Genomic DNA, 23849 nt, shown 5'->3' with positions numbered 1-23849 from the left:
TTCATTTACCCCATTCCCCTCACGGATTGGGTGTCTAATATAGTCCCTATGAATAAAAAGCAGGGCACTATTCGGGTCTGTGTTGACTATCATGATATCAATCGTGCCTGTCCGAAGGATAACTTCCCTACGCCCTTCATCGATCAGCTTATTGATGAGTGCGCAGGAAGTGAAATTTACTCGTTTATGGACGGATTCGCTGGCTATAACCAGATCAACATTTCACCCACAAACCAGCATAAGACAGCTTTTATTTGTCCTTGGGGCACCTTCGCCTATAAGAAGCTTCCTTTCGGTCTAAAGAATGTCGGCGCTACATTTCAACGTGCAATGTCTTATGCCTTTCATGATATTCGTCACATTGTACAACCTTATCTGGATGACCTCCCGGCTCATTCAGCTAAGCGTCAGGATCATCCCTCTCATCTTCGCGAGATTTTTCTCCGCTGTCGACACTACCGCATAAGGCTTAATCCTCATAAGTGTGTCTTCTGCGTAGAATCTGGCCGACTGCTCGGGTTCATCGTCTCCCGAGAAGGCATCCGTCTGGATCCCCTCAAAGTTGAGGCCATTCTGAATCTTCCTCCCCCTGCCTCTTTGCAGCAATTGCAGAGCTTGCAGGGCAAAGCGAATTTCCTTAGACGATTCATTCCGAATTATGCCGAGGTGGCTAAGGGTTTCACACGGTTATTAAAGCGAGACACACCCTTTCGTTGGGATGCCATCGCCCAGGAATATTTCGAGCGACTCAAGGACCTCCTTGTCTCGGCTCCACTCTTAAGACCTCCGAACTATCACCGTGATTATTCTCTCTATCTAGCTGCCGCTAACACCACCATCGGCATGGTTCTGGTGCAGGATGATGACGATGGCAATGAGCACGTTATCTATTACCTTAGTCGCAATCTCTTCGATACGGAAACTCGCTACGCTTATGTCGAGAAGTTGGCATTGGCAGCTGTCTGCGCCGTCCAACGCTTCCGGCACTATATCCTGTTGCGCACTACGACCGTGATTTCCGACTGCAACCCAATGACCTACATCTTGTCGCGTCAGCTGCTGGGGGGCAAATACTCGAAATGGATTGTCATCCTACAAGAGTTTGACTTGGAATTTACTGCTGCCAAGTCTAAGAAATCTATGGTCTTTGCAGAATTGCTCTGTTCTTTGCCATCCCCTTCTGTACCATCTCGTTCGGAAGAGCATATCCCGGATGAAACTTTGTTTTTAATCAGCACCCTCGACCCTTGGTACGGGGACTTCATAGTATATTTGCAGACGTCTTCCTTCCGTCCTAATGTATCGAAAGACGCTCGACGGAGGATTCGTCACCAATCTCAACCCTATCGCATTATTGGCGATACCCTGTACCGCCTCGGCGTTGATTCTGTTCTCCGCCGATGTTTAACTCTCGAGGAGGCTGAGCGGTATTGAATGACTGCCACTCCGGTGCTTGTGGCGGCCACATGTTCGGATATGCCACCGCCCAGAAAATTCTCCGTGCTGGTTATTTCTGGCCTTCTATCTTCAAGGATTGCATCCTCGCCGTCCGTGCATGTCATGAATGTCAGGTTTACCACCGAAAAATGTGTGCACCTCCCACACCACTGCACCCCGTTGTTACCGTAGGTCCATTTGCCAAATGGGGCATCGATTATACGTCCTGTAACCCTCGTTTGGCCGGGGGGCACGGGTATATCATCGTTGCCGTCGATTATTTTACCAAATGGGCCAAAGCGATGCCTACATTGAACGAAGACGGTTACACAGTGGCGCAGTTTTTATTTAATCATGTCATTACTCGGTTCGGAGTACCCCAGGCTATCGTCACTGATCACGGAAAACATTTCCGTAATCACATGATGATGGAACTAACGACCCAGCTAGGCTTGCGTCAAGATAGCTCGACGTCGTATTACCCTCAATCCAACGACCAAGTTGAGGCTGTGAACAAAGTTTTGATCACAATGCTCCAACATACCGTGAATACGCACAAGTCTAACTGACATCTGATGTTGTTCCCCGCCTTGTGGGCCTATCGGACCTCTGTGAAGGACGCCACCGGTTTCACTCCTTTTCAGCTTGTTTACGGACTGGAGGCCACCCTTCCTGTTGAGTGTGAGATTCCTTCGTTAAAGTTAGCTGTCGAGTTGCTTCCCAACACCACTCAGGTGGAGGAACGACTTCTTTATTTAGAAAGGCTAGACGAGACCCGTCGCTTAGCCTCTCTAGCTATTGAAGCGCAAAAGAAGAGGGTTAAGACCCACTTCGACAATACCATTCAACCTCGTTCCTTTGTTGAGGGAGATCTAGTACTGCTCTATGATCAAGCTAAGGATAAGCTGGGGGCAGGTAAACTCGGATCTATGTGGCTAGGCCCCTATATCGTAAAGAGAGTTTTGCAAAAGGGGGCATATGAGCTGATCGACTACGAAGGAAATCCTCTTGACAAGCCCCGCAACGCACTTTATTTGAAAAAATACTATGAATGATTTCGTGCACCTAGTTTGTACATACGCGTGTTCTTAGCAAGTGTGTTATGTGTGCATGATTTCTTGTTTTGCTTTGGTATGAAGGCGTATCTGCCTCTTATTTTGTTTCTGCTTCTTGTGCAGATGTCTAATACACCTTATGTTGGTTTCGCCGATGGCGCCTGCCATAGTACTTGCAATTTGTCTTCTGCGGCGTGGGCGATCTACGATCCTCACGGCGAGTTGCTAGACCTTCAAGGCGTGTGCTTGGGCCGTACCACCAATAATGTTGCCGAATACAGTGCTGTAATTGAATTACTAGCCGAAGCAGTTGATCTCAGCATCCGTGCATTAGTGGTAAACCTGGACTCTCAACTTGTCGTCCATCAACTCAACGGGCGATATTCCGTCAGAGACCAACGCATTCTAAGGTTGTATTTACGTGTGAAATTGTTAGAAAGGAATTTTGATTACATTACATATCAACACATTCCGAGACGATTAAATACGTTAACTGATGCATTGGCAAACCATGTGTTGGATAGACATTTGCGTAATAGATAAACATCATACAAGAAGACATAGCAAACATAATAAGACCATAGAATAAGCATGTGTGAATAATTTCTTTTCCAAGCATAGTTTGCATGTGTGTTTGCATGTGTGCTTTCAAGCTTGCATAAAAAATGAAAATACATGGGTCGTGTGTTGTGCAAACTGATACATTAGATCACATTTGTATTAGACATTTGCATAACATATAAAAACATCATCACATGTGAAAAGATCCATCCAAAAACAGTATATATATATATATATATCGTGTGGCGCACTAAGGCGCTCAAAAATAAGTGTATATGTCTGAAGTAAAGCCGGTGTTCTCGGTACATCCGAGACATGTGTCTCTCAAAAACATCAGTGGAAAAAACCTAGGTAACTACTGATCTGGGTTATGCTCTCTATAGCATACAGCTGCCCGTGCTACCCGCCTCAAAAGGCGGTGCATCCTGGGTGCCACCCCCACTGTGTGGATCTGGTGAGCTATGGGGACCTCCTCGACCCCCTGGTAATCTGGCACCCCCTCCAGTAAACCCTCAAGGTTGCGAGCTATAGTCTCCGTCGTGTCAACTCCTGGAGGAACTAGGGCCAGGGCTCCAGCTCCTTGCCCCTCTCTCCGTGCCTCTGGGGCTAGGCCAATGGGTCTCACAGGTCCCACATCTGCACACCATGACATTTATCAAGACATGTACATGCAAAATCAAAAACATTAAAAAATATTAAAAAGAGATCAAGTGTCATACCTCCATCATCCCAATGCTCTCCCGCGGGCAGTGGCATGTCGGGATCGTTGCGGAAGTCCATACCGGCATATGGCCAGTCCTCTACAAGAATGGCCTGCCGATCCAGCCACTCTCGAAAATACACCCCCCAAGCCACTGGGCGGCCGCCACCTCCGCGCGGCATGACACGGGCCCATCGACTGGCCCTCGTCTCCCGGGGACCTCTGGGTGGATCCACAGCCATGGTCTGTAGCTGTAGGGCCGGCACCCGCTCCAGCATGAGCGGAAGTAAGAGCGACCCATAAGCAAACTGCTTCGTTTCTCCGCGTCGACAGTTGCTTAGTTGCCTCTTCATGCTAGTCGTCACAGCTGCTGCCCAGTTGAAAATGGTGGGTTGTAAGCACTCAAGAGCCAGTAGTAGTTGGGTCTTTGAGGCCTCATGATTGGCCAAAGAGCCCGCTGCCCGTGTCACCATAAAGAGTACGGTGCGAAGGGGCATGTCGTTCACCGTCGGAATACCAACCTTCCCGCTCCGTGTTTTAACAGCCCCTGGACACACTCGAGCCATCAGCTGGTCAAGAGTCTCACCGCTGGGTCGTTGCCCCTCCAGGATGGGCATCTGGCCACGGCGTGATAATCCAGTCAAAAAATAGATATCCGTGGAATCAAACTCAATGTCCCGGCCACGGATCGTGAATTTTCCATCAACTGGGTTCCAAGCTCTGATTAAGAGCTTGAGCAGATCAGGTTGCGCCCTCAGGCGCGGAGTGAGGAAGAATTTTAGGAACCCGCATGCCCGCAGTGCATTTTGGCATTCAGCAATGGCATAAGCGGCTATATCCTCATCATCGTGATCTCTCTCTTGCCAAACAAAAGACATTTTGCCCTGCAAGACCATGAAAAAACATTAGAGCGCTGGTCGTTGAAATTTGAACGTTCATTTTCATGAAAACAAATTTTCACAGCGCCAGCGCGGATGTTTTTAAAACAGTCGCGCTGATCATGGCGCCGCGTTGTTTTTTCCTTGGGTCAGCGCGGAAGAACACGCGTTTTCCGCGCTGACCCGAGAGGTGGTGTGTGTAAATGTAAATCGATCAGCGCGGAGCCGAGCGGGAAATCCGCGCTGACCGAGAGCGCACCAACGCTCAAAAAATTTGCCTAAAGGGCCACTTCCCACCGTGGAATTGCTCTCATAAAGACTCAAATTAAAGCACAGGGAGAGGAGAACCTACCTGGAACAAGCTGCCGGATGAATAGTGTCCGTACGGGCTGGAAATCGCTCCGTCAACCTTGCAGCTCCACAACGTTCTTCACAACTCAAAATGGTAACAATGGTAAAAAATGACTTTTACCCCCCTATTTATGGTAAAAAATTCATAATTAGCTATAATTTCTTATCAATGTGGGTTTTTGTCATATTTTTGCCATGGATTTAGCTCTAATGTCGCTATGTTTATGCTTTTATGCATGTTTTACTATGTTTTTAAATATGTCGAACAGATTTATGCGGGTGGTGTTCTTGTGCAGGTTCTAGTAACCGGCGTGGTGGTAACAATTCTATGTACACTTGGTCCCAAAAAATGTCGTCTTTGAGCTCTTTTCCGACATAAACCAAGAAAAGATGGCCGAGCTTCCTTTCGGCTCGTTAAAGGGAACGAGAGGCGGTCATTTTAAAGCTCTTTTTCGACCGTTTAACTTAAAAAGATCGTCGGGTGTTTGTCGTTCCGCACTTGTTATTGGCTCTAAAACGACGTGCTTCCGACCGCTTTTTTACTTTTTCGGGTTGAAGTCACTATTCACGAAAAGTACTCCTCGATCATATTGGTCGGGCGGTTCTTTCGGGCATTGTTTTATACTTTTTCGGGCTCGAGAGAAACAACTTTACGAAAAAGGACCCCCCTGGAGTCTCCTTTTCCGCTGTCTTTTCAGACTCTCTAAACAAGAAAAGACGCCGAGTTTTTCCTTTGTCAGGCTCGTTAAAACTTAATGACATCGGACATTGTCGAAATGACACTTTCCAAGCATATGCTATCCCCGTCAAGCTTGTCCTCCAAAAATAACCGGGGTACCTACCAGAAATGGTGGGGAAAATAAGACTGTAATAATGGTCATGTCGGTAGTATGTCGCTCTTGAACATGGCACTCGTCTGCACTCGTGTCTGGGTGGGGATTTCTCATCTTGTTTTACGCTAGCCTCCATGGGTTTGGGTTATCCTATTTGACCTCTCATCTGCTCATTGCCTTGTCACCATGACCTCTGCTCATTTGATGTCAGATACTGCCAAATCCACTGTTGTGCCGCCGATATGTTCAAGAGAAGTTGGCCTCTGCAAGCTTACCACCTCCCTCTGATGTCTCACACAAAATATTTTATCCTTCTCTGTCTCGTGTCGATGATGTGGGAAACATTATGGCCCACCTTCGATCAAGGTTACTTCCTGTCGACTTCAGCTCATTATCTAGGAAAGTGACCTAGAGACTCCCTTCAGGTGCCTTAGAGCCTGCATGCCTCAATGGCAGGTTCTTCGTGTTCGACGTGAGGTTTTCATCATTGGCCTCCGATCGGATGATTCTGCGGGTGTTCGACACCAGCTCATTGATTCACACGCCGCGGATTGTACCTATAAGTACCTTGAGGGCCATTGTCATTATTGGTGGTACCTCTCGCGTCTATTAACAGTTTTCATCATTGACTGGTAATCAGACGATGTTCATGCATGTTCAACTTCAACTCATGTATTCACGTGCTTGAACTTGTACTTTTTTCGGGTTGGGATGAAGCGCAAGACCCTGGTTTTTGTCTGTTGTGAACCAGGCTGCGATTTTGTGGATTATTATTATTACGTGACTCATTGATGGATGGCTGTGCCCATACCTGAGTCTCTCGGATGGCTGCGACCATACCTTCTTATCATTATGGTCTTTTCAGCTGGGTGGCTGCGTCCACACCACAGACCTCTTTCATATGTCTTTTTGGATGGCTGCGCCCATGCCTAGACTACATGTAATTGAGATATCAGTTGTATATGCGTGCAGGTCCTTCCTGGTGGTGTTCCAGTTCAGCAGTTTTGTAAAGCATTTCACCCCTCCCACTCTCTCGGGCTTCATGCTTTAGGGGGCATCTGTTACGCAGTAAATTGTCACTGTCTCCTTGTCAGTCTCCCTATCATGCCATGGAATCAAATGCACCATGTTCATGCTCTCTAAACTGGCCAAATGACCCACTTTGCCTAAGTTTATTTCATCAGCGCGACTGTTATTAAAATTCCCGCGCTGACTGGCGGCTCATAGTGTAACTGATGCGCTGCCAGCGCGGAAGCACACGGGTTTTCCGCGCTGGTCGAATTTCATGAGCCAGCGCATCCTATGAAAGTATTAAGCCGCGCTGACATAGCCTTCTCTGTTATTATGGTGCGCTGTCAGCGCGCCAGTTCAGTGTTACACCCGCGCTGATCCAGTTTGGGCGAATTTGTTCTAACAGCCAACCTTCCAGATAACTCCAGACCTGGTTGTTAGCCTTGTGAGTATCGCCCTCCCTTCTATGGCATGTCTGTTCGTCATTTGGAACCACCTTCCTTGAAGATAAGCTTGTCCTCCCACCATTCATGGAGACCTCTTCTCTATTTAAACCTCCACCATTACCATGAGCAGCTAGTTTGGATAGTGTGGAATTCATAGTGCTTGGATTGTTGCTGCTAGTAGGTAGTTGGTGTGACAAGTGTGGTTTTGCTAGAGGAAGCTTAAGGAAGGTTGTGAGTATTGCTTGTGTGAGAGAGAGCTTTGTTTTGGGAGAATCTACCTCCAAGGGTGAATGCTTAAGAGACTTGCTGGCTGGACCCTCTAGAGAAGGACTCAGCGTCAGAACTTTGGTTGTACCTTTCTCTGTTATTGATTTAATAATAGATGACTACTGTTATGGTTCCATTCTCATTTGTCTTGTAATGGTTAATGTGAATTACATCCTTTCTGACTGATGTATAATTGCTTTTATTAGATTTCACGCTTGTGTTTGTCTTTCTCTTCGTGTGTGCAGGTATCTATTCACGGAGATCGTGGAGGATTGTGACCGGCCGGAGCGAAGGAGCGAGAGCGGCATCTCTTCATCAAACAATAGCGTTGGAATCCAAGTAGGTGTTCATTGCCTCTCTTTTAATTGCAATTAGGAACTTGCACAGTAGCATTGATTGATTGTTGCTAGACCCGTTCTGGGCTAGTAGGGATCGCCTCTATCCGTAGAGGGGATTTACCTCTCCAACACCGTGGAATCCTTGTCAAGCAAAGGAAAACCATACAGATAAGTATTGAATTAAAATTTCATATTTTAAATGCATTATTATGAGGATGCATTGAAAATTGCATGGTTATGTGATTTGCACTAAGTACAAACCTCTTATTCTATGATTTTAATGAAACCATGCATGTTACCATGAGAAGAATAAATACTATGTTGTTTCATGCAATAATATACTCACAATAAGGCCTGCACATAGATTAATGAACCAAGCAGTGTTTGTGACTCAAGATAAACATTAATATTGTGGTGGGTTGAACTGGATAAAAGGATAGGGAATTGAAGTTGTGGATTTGTATAGATTTGTGAAATGAACATTAACTATTCAAGACTTGGTAAAAAAAATGTTGCAAGACTTTTGTGAGAAAATGAGATTATATCAATGTGAAATCAATCCAATGATTACCAACATATAGCAACAATACCTCAAAGAGAAAATTTATATGTATAAAGAACATATGATTTATCAATTTAAAATAACTTCCCACCACCTGGCACTTGAAATATGGAGATGGGAAAATATAAATTGAGAAAAATGTTATTCATAATTTGTATACATAAAGAATTAGAGGATAAGGTGCATGTAATGTTGCATTGTCATATATATGAACAAGACAAAATTACTCAATGTAAAATGATATTTTCCAACAAAACAAATTAGTGAGCGTATGGTTAAGAATATGTAGGTTCAAATCTATAAAAGGGTAAAACAAAATGAGTTTATTACCAGAGGATAAATCATTTAAATAACAAAGAAATTACAAAATTAAATTAAATTGTAATTTTTAGTCTTTGTCCCTATATCTTACATGGTCTTCTGTGAATGTAAATAAAAAACCAACCTATTGTATCTTATTATACATAATCTTTATTAAATATAAAATTCTTTGTTCTCAACTTCACATCAAAACTATATAATAATAACTAATTTTCATACACTTGCATTACTCTCTACTAATAGTATCATGAACCCCTTTTTTAAACTTATTTAAGTAGGTCTAAATCTAGCAAGTCGTTCCACTTGCTTAAATAGAGTTTATGACTTCCTACTTGTCTAGTAATTAACTCAGTGTTTAAAACTCTTCCATGTTTTATTATTTTCTACTTTCCTCGTCCATGTTGTGTCCATAATTTGTAAGAAATCGTCATTTGGCTATGTTTGTAATTTGATGTAGTCATCTTTTTATTTTTCTATAATTAAATGTTGAACTTCGATATATTCTAGTAAGAAAAATTGGGCTTTTGGGCAACTTTACCGCTCCTTGTTGCAAAAACATCCCATAGCTTCATTATGGCTTACTTATAGATTTTATAGTGTTCATCCCATCGAGATAACCTCGCACATTGTTGATATTGTTGCTTTATGTTCCAATCTACTAAATGTTAGAATTTTATTTTCACTTTTCCAAAAATCTGAACTTGTACCCAAGATGAAAATGTAGAGTGAACTCATTTCCTGCCTTCTTTTAAGCTAGCTTAGTATGAATTGGTGTACCTTATAACCTTTCATTCTATCCCCTTCCTAACTCTAACTATCTTATTATTTGTTTGTAGTGTTCAAATAAGCTACCTCGAGGTCATTAATATATTGTGATACTATGTCAACTATAAACATAATTTTTTATTTTATGTTAGAGTATATCAAACCTCCAACCATGTATAAAATGTGTTGTTTATTTCTATTTGATCTGGGAGGATCCAAAAATAGAAGCGGCCTTGAAAATAGCTTGAAAATAAAAGCCATCATATTGCAGTGAAACTAGTTCCAGATCATAGTGCTCATCGCCCTGATTCCAACGGTGCAAATGACACTCAAATCCGAGTTTGTATGCTCAATTTATAGCTGGTCAAAGTTCTGGTCAAACTTGGCCTAGTGGCAGTCTTATCGAGGGAACAAATTCGCAGAGTCTCGGTGCACGGAATCTGGCCACCAGAACTGGCGAATTTGTTGCCTACTTAATTTGTCTAGTTACCCTTATTTTCCGACAGGAAAATTTGAACTATTACATCAAAAAAAATGCAAATTAGGGGTGGCAAGCTACCACCCCTGCCAATAGTCATGTTATATATTTATTAAAAACCAAAGTGTAACGGGTGGGCAAGCCACCCCCGATGGACCCCCCCAACCCAAACCATGTGTTATGTTATATATACACCGGGTGACGGAACTGGTGGGGCTTGAATTGGCCCCCCACCCGAGCAGTTCCAAAAATCTTATGCCAAATACAAACCATGTTATATAACCACCAAACATTAAAATGATATGCCGAGACTCGAACATTGAACCTCCTCCGTGCTACGCACCAAAGCCACCAACATGCCAACAGCCCACATTGGTGTCTTTGCCCGCCCAAGCATATTTAAACACCCATTCTTCCTTTCGATAGGGGGATCGACAATGGAGGAGTGGCGGAACTAGGAGCAGCATGGGTAGTGGAACCATGAGCAAGGATATCTTGGAGATGCCAAAAAGATTCCCTTAGAAGGCTAGAGGTGCCAGTGTCAGAATTTGACAAGTTTATAGTCGATTTTTCATGTTTTCGCACCAGAAATCCATCCGTGCAGTCTATTTCTCCAACTGAGGTCTCCATTTCTGGCCATCATCCGAATTAGAGGTATAAGGGTCATTTTTGTAAAGTTGTTTGTAACTGATTTCTTTGATGCTACTTAATGAAAGAAGATCTCCCCACTTTTGAGAAGGGCTTGGAGACATAGCCCACACTGGGTGAACTTCGTAATCAAATCATTGTGCTTTTTATCTCATGTTTAATTATGATTTCCACTTATTTTCATGTGTTTTAAGTTACCTGGTTAACATGCTCTTTTATATGCAATTCTGAATGCATCCTTGAAGTTAAAAGATCTGGATAAAGTTTGGTATCAGAGCAAGTCTTCTTGATGCAAGTTACCTGAGTGAATTCTAACTAGGACAATCTCTAAAGAGGTGAAGGAAAACTCAAAGCCTTTGATCCAAAAGCAGGGTGTGCACCAAGAAGATGAAACATGGAAGATGAGGAAGCTTAATTGGAGGAAGAGCGAAATTATCACAATATCTTCTTCACCATGGTAGAGATTGTTGACAAGTTGTTTGCAGAATATGATAAGACAATCAAGCCTGAGAAGAAGGAACCAGATGATCATGCCTCGGTAAATCATGAAGGTGGAGGAGACGAGCCCCCTCCCTCTCCATCCTCTAGTGAAAGTTCTTCTTCTTCCTCTTCTCATCATTCTAACAAGAATCAAAGGAATTCATCTAAAAAATTGTTTTTCAAACCGGCTGTCAAGTTTGATTTACCTGTATTTAGTGGAGAATCTAATGCAAAAAAGCTAGATAACTAGATAAGACAGGTTGAAGTGTATTGTCACATACAACAAATCAAAGAGGATGAAGCCAAGATCCAGCTAGCATCCCTTCGATTGAGTGGCACTGCTCTCGTTTGGTGGGAAGGAAAGTTGTAGCAAGGTGGTAAGAGTAGTTGTAAACTTCTTCCATCTTAGTTTGATTTCATTTCTGCTTTAAGAAGACAATTTTACCCATTGGGTTACAGACAGAATGCCATGATGGAATGACAACATTTGAAACAAAGCAAAGGTGAAATTTTTTAAAATTTTATAGAGGATTTTAGAAAACAAGCATTAGCATTGAATGTTCCACTAGACACTTTTGAGACGTTGATGAAATATATTGGATCTTTGCATAGTTATTTGTGTCATTCATTGTTATTATTTGAACCTAAGTCTCTTGATGAAGCTAGTGTGAAGGTTGTACATCTTGAAAGCAGGGAGAAGCATGAGCAAGGTGATCGCCCGAAGAGGAGGGAAGCAGCCAAGAGAAGAGAAGCAAGGCCCTCTTGTACTGATTATGAGAAAGGAGGACATGATGAGGAAAATTGTTGGAAATTGCATCCAGAAATGAGACTTGAGAGGAACGACAGAAAATAGAAACAGAAGACAGTTGCAACCGTGCAACAAGACCAAGAATCTAAATCAAAGGATGATGAGAAGATCACAGTTGTGGGAATTGCAAGTGGTGGACCAGTTGACCTGGGATCGGACTCAAGTGACGAAATGAAGATTGCAGTTCTTGGGATTGCAGTAGATGGACCCATCAACTTGGGTTCATTTGGGTGATGAGACAAATATTTTAGCAGATGTTGTGCCAAAAACGAAGAGGGCGCCAAATGCAGCATGGCTCCAAGAACTCGAAGAAATCAACTAAAACATTCAAGCGGAGGATGTTGAACTAAGGAGACTCATACAAGAATTAGAGAAAGAGAAACAAAGGTTGAAACATCAATTACAAGCCAATGAGGAGGCCTTGGAGAAGCTGCAGCATGACAAGCTTGAGGTAAAAATTGATTCGTCAATTTCATGTACTTTTTATGATGATGATTTCACTACTTTTGAGAAACATAATACAAGAATTGGATCAAAATTGTTGAAGAAAATGGGGTATCAGGGAAAGGACCTCGGCATTAATGGCCAAGGCAATGTGAATCCCATAAAAGTGGAGGAATTGCCTCGTTATGTGGACTTGGATATGTCAGAAAAGAGGTTGGGGAATGCTCCAAGACAATCAGTGACCAACCAACAACAGATGATGAAAGCAACTCATCGCATTCCAGTGATAATGAGGATTCCACGGTCACTTATCCGAGGTGCACCAGGAGAAACCGTTCCAAGATGATCCACAAAGTTTGGAGGAGAAAGAATCATTTTAGTTACTGCAACAAGCATGGACACCAGAAAGTCGCATGTCAGACACTCCAAGCCCAAAAAACACCTATGAAGAAATAAGCTAGTGAATATGTTGAAAAAGTGAATCCGCCACAAGGAAATAAGCCATTCACTTTGTTGATTAAGAGATGGTATTACTAGGTATAGTCACTTGTCATGGCCACAGTTTGTAAATCATGCATTGTAAATAACTGTAAAAGTGATGATGTGTTTTCCATCACTTATAAAAGTAATGATGATGTTTTTTGCCTTTTGTTGGTAGCTAGGGTATTAGTTTCTATTATGTAAAACTTGACCAAAGAGTGTGTGTATAAACTCTTGGTAAGTATGGGGTTGTTTGAGTCATGTGTGGTTTTGTATGTGATTGCAAAGAATGTATCAGATTTGCATGCAATGCAAATGTTGAAAGTGTGGCTTGATGAGAATGAAAGAAGTGTGCAGAATGTGGTCATGCTTTTGGAGGACCAAAATCTCCTCAGTGGGGAGGAATGATCCAGGAGGATCCAAAAATAGAAGTGACCTTGAAAATAGCTCGAAAATCAAAGTCATCAAATGGAACTGAAACCATGACCATATCATAATGCTCATCTCCTTGATTCCAATGATGCAAATGACACTCAAATCCGAGTTTGTATGCTCAAGTTATAGTTGGTCAAAGTTTTGGTCAAACTTGGCGTAGTGATGGTTTTAACGAGGCAAAAAATTGTCAAAGTCCCGGTGCACAGAATCCGACCACCGGAATAGGCGAATTTGTCACCTACTTAATTTTTCTAGTGACCCTTACTTTTCGGCGAGAAAATTTGAACCATTGTATTAAAAAAAAAAAATACAAATTAGGGGTGGTAGGCTGCCACCCCTGCAATAGTAATATTATATATGTATTAAAAAAAAATTGTAACGAGTGTGTGGGTGGGCCACCCCCGGCGGACCCGCCCAACCCAAACCACGTGTTATGTTATATATACACCGAGTAATGGAGCCGACGAGGCTTGAACCTACCCAACCTGGTGGGGTTAACCAACCACCCGGGCGATTCCAAAAGCCTTATACCAAATACAAACCATGTTTTATAACTGCCAAACATTAAAATGCTATGCCGAGACTCAAACACGAAACATCCTTTGTGCTACACACCAACGCTACCAACAGACTAAAGGCCCATGTTGGTGTCTTTGCTTGCCCAAGCATATTTAAACACTCATTCAGCCTTTCGACTAGGGGACCAGCGATGGAGGAGTGGCGGAACCAAGAGCGGCCTAGGCAATGGAACCATGAGCGAGGGTATCTTGGAGATGCCAAAAAGATTCCTTTAGAGGGCCAGACGTGCCAATGTCAGAATTTGACAAGTTTATAGTCAATTTTGCATGGTTTCATGCCAGGAATCCATCCATGCAGTTTGTATCTCGATCTGAGGTCTCCATTTTCTAGTCATCATCCGAATTGAGGTATAAGGGTAACTTTTGTAAAGTTGCTTGTAACTGATTTCTTTGATGCCACTTAATGAAAAAATGCCTCCCCACTTTTGAGCAAGGTCCGGAGACGTAGCCCACACCGGGTGAATTCTGTAATCAAATCATTGTGTATTTGATCTCATGTTTGCTTATGATTTCCGCTTATTTTCATGTGTTTTAAGTCACTTGCTTAACATGCTCTTTTATATGCAATTCTGAATGCATCCTTGAAATTAAAAGATATAGATCACTATTGAATCATCTCTAGCTAATGACCTCATATCTATCTTCACTAACTTTGATTAAGGTTTGAACTTAGAGATTCTAAAAAAAATTAAAAGTATATAAGAACACTTGGTTCAAATATTAAGTACTTTTTCTACAAAAGCTCTATCCCCGAACAACAATGAAACAATCTTGAATTTTTCATTTCAAATGAAATATAAAATAAATATTTTTTTTACATTATCAACTAAGTTTTTATTCTTTTTACGATTGTAGAAAAATAATTTTGTTATGAGATGTTCATCCATTTTTCTATTAGATTTAGAGGACTTGTTTACGTATACAATATTTCTTCAAATTTTGAACAATAACTCTAAAATTTAGTACTTGCTATTTTCACTTAACTTTAAAATTTAGTAGTTGCCATCTCTAGAAATTATATTTTAAGTTGATATACCTTTGATTCAAAATACAACGTTAAAGTTGTTACTAGTTTGATGATCATTGTATTCATTGCCATAGCTAATGTTTCATCATATTCAACACGTTTTTAAACGTATCTTTTCGCCACTGCCCTTGCCTTGTGATTGTGTATTTTTCCATCATGATCAACACCATACAATAAAGAATCAAACTCTATAGCATATCCTTGTCCCATGCTTTAATTCCATGGACTTCTTCAAAAGTGACTTTCTTTCAACTAAACACATTAGAGTTAAGTAAATATGAATTTACTCTTTTTCGTTTTTTCTTCCCAAATTTAAATATCAAAGCATTTTATTATATCTAATTCTAAAAGTTTTTTTCCAAGGCTTTTATATTTTTGCATAAAAATATGCTTTATGATTATCAATAGCCTCCACCACTTGTTCAATATCGATTTGGACAATTTTGATGTTATGAAAATGATTTATTTTTTTTTTGCAAAATCTTGATGAAGATTTCTATTGATATTTGAAAAAACAAAAATACAACTGAGGTTTTTTATAACATTATGTTAGTCATCAACTTTGATGGCAACAAAATGGCCATTAAAACATAACTTGTAAGATTTGGTTAATTCACTATGCCCGACAATTTAAAAAGTTTATTTCATTTTTTCTTAAAACCTAAGTGCAATTAGGGCCTTTAGAAAATTATGTGATTTTCACAAAAATAAAATTTACTTGCGTTCCCCTTGAGTTATTTCAATTGCGCTTTAAATCAATAAGTAAATACATGTACTTGTCCCAGTTGACAGCTAATTAAACAAGTTTTACTAGGGCATAACTATATTATTATTTTTTTGTTATGTTTAGACTTTTATAATGATATTAAATTTTTTTATTTTAATTTATTATTTTTTTTGTTATGTTTAGACTTTTATAATGATATTAAATTTTTTTATTTTAATTTTTTTGTTTTTTCATAAATGTATTAAAAAATTAAAAAAATCTTTAAACTATTTTTAATTTTTAAAATTAATTTATTGAAAATCAAAACCTAATCTAAATAAATTATTAACCAATGGTATTATTATTAACCAATATACCATTGATTACCCATTCATTAGCTTTATTGAATTTTCAAATCATTTGAAGGTGCAAATAGCATTGCAAACGCTTCATACAAACTATCCTTAGTTAACCTTTACAAAATATAATTATTAAAAACACTTTAATCAAAAATAAAAAATAAAAAAAAAATAATAAGTAATTTATTTCAAAAAATGAATAAAGATATTTAATACTCAGTATGAGGGATGATTTTGTCAGCGTTTAACATGGATTTGACATGTGTTTTCTTCAAGATAAAAATAAAATATTCTTTAAATAAATAAAAATAATACCCATTATGATTAAAAACATAAATGAATATACATATTTGGTATGTAGAAATGTGGTAAAAATATTCACCCTCATTCTCAGCCCTAAATAATATTTCTATATCTATTTGGAGTAACAAAATTTTATATTAACTTCAAAAAGACAAAGTAACTAAAAGTGAAACAAAAAATCTTAATTTTTTACTTTTTATTATGAGCAAGGCACCTAGTTCTTATACATCTTAAGAATATTTCAATACAACACTTGAACCATTTCATATTTGTTTTGACTAATTTATTCAAGATCAATTGCATATATACATAGAGAGAGAGCTAGGGGCTAGAGGGAGAGAGAATTATATGTGTGTGGGTGTTGACCATAACAAAATATTTTAATGCCAAAAAATTGAAAGTAAAAAATTCAATTACTTTTTAATAAGAATAATAAGAAGGAGATCTATAATTTATTATATTTTAAATATAAATTAATGTGGCATTTAAAAAAAATAAAAATCAATGTGGGACATAGATAAAATACTTCAACGTCATGTTCAATAAATATATTTCAATGTCAACTATCTAGTTAAACAAAAAAATATTGTATATATTATATAAAGCAATTGAAAAAACTAAAATCTTGTAGTTAAAACATTTCAAGTAGTCTTACTATTTTACATTATGACCTTTTTTAAAGTAAGTATATATATATATATATATTATTCTACATTTTGACATTTTTTAGATATAGTATTTTGTCAAAATTTGTATGAGATCATACAAAGCTTTATCGGAATAGCAGATAGACAACAACAAGGGGACTATATATATATATATATATATATATATATATATATATATACTTTTTTTAGATGTAGTATTTTGTCAAATTTGTATGAGATGTACAAAGCTTTATTGGAATCGCGGATAGACAACAACAAGGGGACCAAATCTGTCAAAAATATGTCAACCTACAAACCTTCTTTCATGTTTTGAATTTAAAAAAAAAAATTCACCTTAAAAAATTAAAATGTATTAGAGCTTGCTAGATCACTAGTTAAGATGGATCTCTACTGATATAATAAAACACCCAGATACCACTTAATAAGATTGGAGTCATGCACATGAACAATTTATTAATACTTTTTATCTATATGCAATTACTCTTATGAGTTTCATTTATAAATGTAATATTTATTTTGTTTTATTTTTGAATATAAGTTTGTAAATATAATGTAAAAATGTACAATTTTGTTTTATTTCAAAGTTAGGAATATTTGATACACTTTTTCATTTGTGAAGAGTCCAAGATTATATATAATTAGTTTATCTCTCACAGAGTTTCATCCATCAATGTAATATTTTTCTTTTATTTGTTTATATTTTTTACTTTTGAATATGAGTTTCTAAATATAATGTAAAAATGTACAATTTTATTTTATTTTAAAGTCAAAAATATTTGATAGAATTTTCTTTTGTGAAGAGTCAATGCATATATATTTATTTATCTATATACATTATATTATATTATGTGTGAGATATTAGCTAATTATAATGATTAAGAATAATAATTTTTTTCCTTTGTGAAAAGTCATGGATACTTACTATATATATATATATATATATTAATTATCTAGTGTCCCACCATGGAGATGTTAGTTTTGTGATACTTAGAGAGGGTGATTTTGATGTAATGATATAAGATTATGCAGGACAGACTTATGTACATGCTTATATGCTATAGACCTAGTTTCGGTCACCTGGTTGCTATGTGCTTATGATAATATCTATCGTTGTGTGTATAAGAACTGATTTTGGTTAAGAGAATATTATTGATGTTTTCTCTTTTGGTATCCTAGTTTGGACATAAGTGTAGGACATGGATGGTGATTCATGATTGAGAGACATGGATCCATGGTTGATCATGGTTATGTGAAATATATGATTAATTATGATTTATAGATGATACATGATTTATATGATTATATATGTTTAATCTTGTAATGAGCAAGATGTGGCAGGGAACATGATTATTTACAAACAAGGATGATCAAATTATAAATGACTGTGGAAGTCATAATACATTATTTTTATGATTATATATGTTTAATCTTATATTGAGCAGGATGTGGCAGGGGACTTGGTTATTTTCAAACAAGGATATTCAAATTATAAATGACTATGGAAGTCATGCACAATCTTTGGTAAAATGTGAATAAGTTAATTATGAAATTCATTGATTCCTTTGATCTATGAGATTGTGATGTGTGCGGTTCTTGGAACAAGGCCTTACCAACGAACCATCAAATTGGTATGAGCTCACAATTAGTACCTTAAGGTGAAGCGTGGAGTTTCAAAGCAGAGTAGATGAGAAACCATGGAAATTAGGGTGCAAAGTCCTAAATCCATGAAAAATAAAGACGTGGAGTCTTAAATCTATAATAAGAGGATTAGGGCGCGGAGTCCTAAATCCATGAAAGATAAAGACGTGGAGTCTTGTATATATAACAAAAATTTTAAGGCGTGGAGTCCCGAATATTTAAAAAGATCAAGGTGTGGAACCTTGGATCTTTAAAGTAGATCAGGGCGCAGAGTCCTCAATCTACTAAGGCACGAAGATGCATGCAATAGGGGTGCGGAATCCCTATTCTCCAGAAGAAAAATACCACTCATGGGAAGCTCAGGGATGAATTTACTTAATAAAACCTCTTTTCTAACAATCCTAGAGTGACTTTCTAAAAATAAAAAGTCATGTCTAGCATCTCAAGCACAACTTTCCAAAAATAGTAAATCACCTTGCATCAATTGGTAATCAAGTATAGTTGAAGAAAAATCACTAAACTTATCATTAGTCAATCCTAATAGTTCAATATCGACTTAATCTTCAATATTATTAATATTAATATTATCTTTTATGAGACTATGATATTATTATTAAAAGGGAAATACAAGTCACCTTCATCTCCTCAATCACTTTACACCTCTCTCCTTGATGACTCTCATGGCTCTATGTAAATCTCTCTTTCTTTTAATAATACATTACACTCTATTTTATGCACTCATTAAAGAATGCCATATTCCTCTTACACTCATTAAAGACATGTCATAAAATATTCATCTTACGTTCTCTTTAATATATAAGTTGCACTCTCCTTAACTAAGGCATGCATGCCTCTCCTTAATGGCATGAGTTACACTCCTCTAAATGGAATACAAGGCATGCATATTACTCCTCCTTTGTGACAAGAATTTTTTGCTCCTCCTATATATGTGTCTCATGTATTCTCACTTAGGGGGAGAGGAAGGTGCACCGTGATACCAAGAGTTGGAGAGATTTATAATAATAATAAAAAATTATGAGAGGGAGAGACTTGCAGAGTAGCCAATTGCTTTCAAAATGAATTTGAAATTCCTAAACTAAATTACTAAGTAGCTCTACCTGGTGGAGATGACCATGAGTGGTATTGGGAGGAAGTGAAACTAATCTTCCTCAACTTGCCTTGGATATCTTTCTACTGTTGTATTTTGGTACTGTTTGTGAGCTCTTACATCTCGAGGCTTCCAAGGGGAGAAGTTCTCCTTAGAAATGGTTGGGTGGAAAACCGGATGGTTCACAATAAGTTGGTAAGGATATTGGAGTTGAAGCATACTCTCATCTTTGGAGTTGTATATATACACTGCCAGGTATATTCATAAACACTCTTGAAATTTTAGTTCATTATTAGTTTAAAGTGTTGTAGAAATTTTAATTTATGAGAAATTGCTACTTGTGAATATTTATGTTATGATCTAACTAATCATGAATGGAAGCTATAGTTGAGAATGTGCATGCAGGGGGGATTAAAACAAGAATGTGTTGCCAAATTTTTCAAGTTCAGTTTGTAATGAATCTTTGTCCATAGCAGGTCATATCTATTATCCAAATTCAATATTATATGTTTGATATCATAGTTTTTGCTTATTGTGAATTGGTTTATTAGTTGAAACTTAGATGTATATAAAATGTTGCACACAAAATGCCTGGATAAATTCTTCAATAATTATAGTTCATTTTATAGAAGCTTTTTGTGTACAGTGTTGTTACAAACTAATTGACATAAATTATTACATACTGAAGCATTCAAGATGTCATGAGTTTGATGAAAACATAATATTAGCATAAATTTGAGTTTTATTTATCCATGTACACTTGTAGATGATTTTTTCATTCTTAGTGTTTGACAAAAGTTTTAAATAAGATAGTAGGAATTTATTTTTTTGTTGTTTTAAAGAATCACATTCTTGGGCATTTTGGATGTGATTCGATCAAACATCAGGGGGTATTCGTGCCTTACGAACTTGTAACCCCCCATTTGATTCCAAAAAAAATACTTTTCCAAACCCAGATCGTAAATCTGGGTGATTTTTCAGATTACTGTTGCCAACTTTGTGTGCCTGTTGTCGAGTTTTTTGGTGAAGGATTAAGATGATATAGTTTATGACATATGTTTTAATATGTCAATATTTGAAGTTTTAATTTATGAATTTTGTGAGTTAAATAGGTTGAGTAAAAATCATATATTCATGTTGATGATGGTTGTCAAAATTGTCTTAAGAGATGATGGTCACCAAGTGTTTAACAAAATGCCTCAATGGCTCTGTATTGTATGGTTTCAAACTATTTGTCAAAAGACCCCAATGACTATAGCTTTTATGCACATAAATTCTTAGAGTAAATGTGTCATTGACTATAACTTTTATGTACCAGATAGATTATTCAATGGATGTAGCTTCCTATGTCTGCAAGTTCTTTTTGTATAAATACGAAAATAAATTTTAGCAAAGTTGTTGAAGTGTGAATATATCAGTAGGACAGTGTCACTTTTATCATATAAAGCTATCATAAAAAATAAAAATAAAACAAGTGTTGTTGGAAACAATTTTACAATGACAAATTATGTAGGATTTAATTACTTGTGCAAGTGAGCATAATAAATTGTCCAAGTTGCATGTATCCATCAGTGTAGTCTTATACTTGAGTAGTTGTAGCAAGCAACTAATTGTGCTTAATTTTGGCAAGTCCATTGCTCTACTTGGAACTTTTTGAAGAATAATATGCTTCTAAATTTGTAACAGTAACTACTCTTGTTGTAACATTCATATACTTGAGTAGTTGTTGTAAAATTTCCATTAACAGCCCAAAGATCATCAATACCGAATATTTCACAAACAGAACTTTATGTGAGATGACATACCTTGATCAACAGCGGAAGATGTAATGGCTGCCATCTACTTTGATCTGACTCTTGACTGTTCCTCTTCTTCAGAATTCGGTTTCTCTCCTCTTGCCCTCACTTTCTTTATGTGCTTCTTGATGGAGAAGAATGCAACTCTTGTGTGTGGGAGAGAGAGGACCCAATCCTTTATATATTATTTAACTCTAATCTGGTACGTCCATCATATACCAATTCAACGCTTAAGATCTAATGCTTTAGATTAGAAACTGCTTTAGGATAAAATCTAAATGCTTTAAGATTAGATCGGGTCACATTAAGATTAGAAACTGCTTTAACGTTAAAAAGCAATGAGCCTTTTGCTGTTTCTAATAGCAATTTCTAACATTCTCCCACTTGACCCGACTATTCATAATATTAAGTGTTGAACATCATACTATGATAAATTGCTGAGAGTTATGGCGGTTGTGCACTATTAATTCAATGCATTCCCTTCCATATACTACAATACCAGCAATCCATCAATTCATACTCATAATTTATATAAAACAGCATAATGGTCCACATAATGTCTTATATCATAATGATTAAACATAATATCTTTATAAGACTCTTTCTTGTTTAAAATTACATAAAATACGTATTACTACATTAAAACAAGAAACACATGATTGTATATCAGAAACACATAAAAGATCTCAGAATGTCACACATCAATTATCATTAATACAACCAAGACCCATTCTTTGAACATGTTCCTTAAATTGTCTTGGTTGTAACCCTTTCGTCAAAGGGTCTGTAATCATAAGTTCTGTCCTGATGTGCATGATTGACATTCTTTGTTTTTGAACATCATCTTTCACAACAAGATACTTCAGTTCCATATGTTTGGCACCTTTAGAGTAGTTGTCGTTCTTTGAGAAAAATACTGCTGCAGAGTTATCACAATAAATTTTCAGCGGCTTGCTAATGGTGTCGACAACCGCAAGTCCTGAAATAAAGTTCCGCAACCATAATGCATGAATTGTGGCTTCAAAATATGCCACAAATTCTGCCTCCATAGTGGATGAAGCAACGATAGTCTGTTTCGCACTTTTCCATGATATGGCACCTTGAGCAAACATAAACAGGTAACCAAAAGTCGATTTTCTAGTATCGATGCATCCAGCAAAATCTGAATCGCTATATCCAATCACTTCCGATTCATTGGATGAGCATGTAATCTTTCGTTGAGAGAAATTCCTTAGTCTCATGCAATATACTTAAATTATTTGCAGCAAGCAAGACGTCATCAACATAAAGGACCAGATAAATAAACTTGCTCCCACTGATCTTTCGGTATATACAGTGATCAACCGTATTTTCCTTAAAACCAAAAGATGTAATAATGGTATTGAACTTAATATACCACTGCCGGGATGCTTGTTTAAGCCCATATATTGACTTCTTAAGTTTACACACCAATTGTTCTTTACTTTCTACAGAAAAACCCTCAGGTTGATCCATATAAACATCCTCATCAAGGTCTCCATTCAGAAAAGCTGTTTTCACATCCATTTGATGCAACTCCAAATCATAATGAGCTACTAATGTCATTATTATTCTTAGTGAGTCCTTTTTCGAAACAGGAGAAAATGTCTCCTTGTAATCAACACCATCTTTCTGAGTGTAACCCTTAGCAACAAGTCTAGCTTTATACCGTTTGATATTACCACTAGAGTCGTGTTTGGTTTTAAAAACCCATTTGCATCCGACTCTTTTACAGCCATGTGGTAACTCAACGAGATCCCAAACTTCATTCTGTTGCATGGATTTTAGTTCTTCTTTCATGACATTAATCCATTCCTTTTACTCTTTACTTTCTACAGCATGTGAAAACGAAACTGGATCCTTATTGATTCCAATATCATAATCTGATTCTTGCATATAAACCACATAATCATTAGAAATAGCTGACCTACGATTTCTTTGAGGTCTTCTTAATGCTACTTGTTGTGGTTCATGCATATCAGCATTATGTAAGTCATTTCCTTCAGGAAGTACTTCTTCATTTATATGTTGTTTATTATCATCATGTTGTTATACAACAGCTGGAACAACATTTGGAGTAATAGTAGATGGAGGAACTATTCTAGGTAATGTAACATTTACCCTTGTTTCCTTTATTTCTACTATTTCTCTTCTAGTACTCCCATTGACTTCACCATTCTCAATGAATCTTGCATTACCAGTTTCTAATTGCCTCTCAACTTCATTTACAAACGTCTCAAGGACATTCACAAATATCAGTGTGTATTAGTTCAAGAAGCTGGCTGCTTCTAGTGGCTCCTTTCTTATTATGTTATTATGTTTGGTTTGTTTACCTTTAATACAATCCACA

Source organism: Pinus tabuliformis, chromosome 6, assembly GCF_031772625.1.
Source record: "Pinus tabuliformis cultivar Carrire ecotype Pingquan chromosome 6, CPIR1, whole genome shotgun sequence".
NCBI lineage: Eukaryota > Viridiplantae > Streptophyta > Pinopsida > Pinales > Pinaceae > Pinus > Pinus tabuliformis.
Note: the sequence above shows the minus strand (reverse complement) of the source record.